Consider the following 2,628-nt stretch of genomic DNA (forward strand, 5'->3'; position numbering starts at 1 on the left):
TTTTTTTTTTTAACAGTTCAGAAGTCTTTTATTTTAACACTATTATGCCTTGAATTCATTGGGAATAGGTTCCAGCAGCTCAGACTCCTTCCCACTGGTTCTCACAAAGTGTGCTTCTCCGGGTGGAGCAGGCTGGTGCTTCAGTTGCACCTAAGTACCTTTCTCTTTGACTTCTTTTTCTGATAATCTTCCTTCACATGTTTCGGGAAGCTGTCTCAGCTCTTAGAGTACTTAATGTGTTCTTAGTTCTCTTGGCAAGAATCTTGCCCTTAACTTGTTTGTTGATAACACTGTCAGGAGCCTACTGGATAACACTACAGACTCTTCCGGTTTTGCCATGGTAACACCTGAAGAGTAACCATTCCCTTGATGTCTACAACATCACCTTTCTTGTAGATTTCGCATATACCTGGCCAAAGGGGCAACTCCTTGTTTTCTAAAAGGCCTGGAGAACATATATCAGGTGCCTCTCTTCTTTCCCTTTGTGTTTGTCATTTTGGCAAATCATTGAAAGATGGCGGTTCCAGCCAAAAGGCCAGAATATTGAGGTATTTTATGGCTCCCCAGTAGCTGAGGGAACATTCATGCATGTTATATCAGAAGCAGTCCACACTGTGACCTCTGATTACCTAAAGCAATAAATCACCAGATGTACACTTGGAAAGTTTTATCAAAAGCCTTTAAAGAGGTTGTTCAGATAGTTTTACTTTCACATATATATTTCACCTGTTTTTTTAGAAGTGAATCTACCTACTCTCCTACTAGCAAACCACCTTTTTATTCTAACAGCAATACCTTTATTTTGCATGCACTTTGAGAATTAAAATATCCATGACTACTTAAGTGGAAAACCAGCATTATTTCCCCATAGCTGTAAAAATAATTACAATTAAATATGGAATTATATCTTTGCTAGGTATTGTCTTTTAAAGCTATGATTCTAACACCTACTTTTCCTTCTATAGAAAAGCAGATGAGTACCGGGCGTGGTGGTTCATACCTGTAATCCCATCACTTTGGGAGGCTGAGGCGGGTGGATCACCTGAGGTCAGGAGTTTGAGACCAGCCTGACCAACATGGTGAAACCCCACCTACTAAAAATACAAAAATGAGCCAGGCATCGTGGTGCACAGCTGTAATCCTGGCTACTCAGAAGGCTGAGGCAGGAGAATCACTTGAACCTGGGAGGCGGAGGTTGCAGTGATCTGAGATCATGCCACTGCACTCCAGCCTGGGTGACAGAGACTCTGTCTCTAAAAAAAAAAAAAAAAAAAAGTAAAGCAGATGAGCAAGTGTCAGAACACAGAACTGCATTTCCTCTAGATGTTACCAGAAGGATGAGAAGAGGATTGAAATCAACTTCTTCACTATGGTATTTAATGCATTTTCAATGCAACGTCCCTGTGTACCACCTCATTTCATACCCATCCCATACTTTGGAAAACCACTATCTTAGATAATCCCCAAGAATCCTGTCGACTCTAATGTAATTTAGTAGGCAGCTCAGGCTTTGGTGCCAGACAGGAGGCTTGAACTCGTGCCCTCTCCAAGTCTGACAATAACAACATAACAGCTCACAGCACTGTGAAGATTAAATGGAGACGATGGATGTAGAATCCATAGTATACCACTTGGCACATAGTAGGAGCTTCATAAATGTTCAACTCCTTTTTGTTTTGTATAAATTAGACCTACCTAGTAACTTCATTTCAGGAGTGGCTTAGTGGTTGTGAAGTGACATATTTAAGATGTACTTTTTTTTTTCTTATCAATAGAATTAGACTGAACATTTTTTAAGTTGTCATATTAATGTACTCATTTTTGGAAACATATAATGTATATAATGTATTTAAATATAAGCATATACTGTGCTTATATAGGAAGGAAGATAAAGACGCCATACTAATAAAAATGAAAGATTAATATGTAGCTAAATTTCAGTGTCAAGACTTGCATAGCCAATTAGAGAAAGGAGCCCACAGGGATGAGAATGTGTTGGGAGAAGAAGTAAAGATTATGAATAAATTTTAAATCTCTATTTTCAACATAAAAAGAGCTCGTTCTCAGTTGCTTCTGATAAACCCAAATGGGAATATCCGTGATCTTTGTTCCTTCTGAACACTGAGAACCATCATGTAAAATAGGAGCAAACAACTGGCTAAATGAAAGCTTCCTTGGAAGTCCACCTGTGGAAAACTGTAGGGAGCTGGGGCGGTCAGAGAAAGAGCGCTGTAAGATTTAATTTAAGCCCTGGATAAACACCATTCCTGCTTTCACCAGCTTTACCTAATAGAAATGGATTTTATCAATCAAGGCCAAGTTCAGAGACAGAGAGAGGGAGGGAGGGAGGCATTTTGCATAGAACAAAGACAAAAGTGTTTTAAGTTCACAAAAATACCACTCACGTTAAAATGCAAGACCCTGGGAGCCCTAGGATTTTAGGGAAAACTGGTATTAACCTGACCTTTCAAGGTAACAGACATTAGCATGACTTAGATATAAATAATTGTGATGAATTATGATGATCCCTGCATTGTTACTTTCATCAGTTTGGAAAGGTTTGAGAATCTATGATGAGATTTAGCAGTAAATCTGGTTAACTAGGGAGCCCCTAGGGGAACTAACTTA

General features: G+C 39.1%; 1 pseudogene; it reads right to left on the minus strand.

Moving 5' to 3' along the window:
• Positions 1 to 42: 42 nt before the first annotated feature.
• On the minus strand, positions 43 to 495 carry LOC105533546 (annotated as a pseudogene).
• Between the last annotated feature and the right edge of the window lie 2,133 nt (positions 496 to 2,628).

The sequence above is a fragment of the Mandrillus leucophaeus genome, unplaced genomic scaffold, assembly GCF_000951045.1.
Source record: "Mandrillus leucophaeus isolate KB7577 unplaced genomic scaffold, Mleu.le_1.0 Scaffold126, whole genome shotgun sequence".
NCBI classification, from domain to species: Eukaryota; Metazoa; Chordata; class Mammalia; order Primates; family Cercopithecidae; genus Mandrillus; species Mandrillus leucophaeus.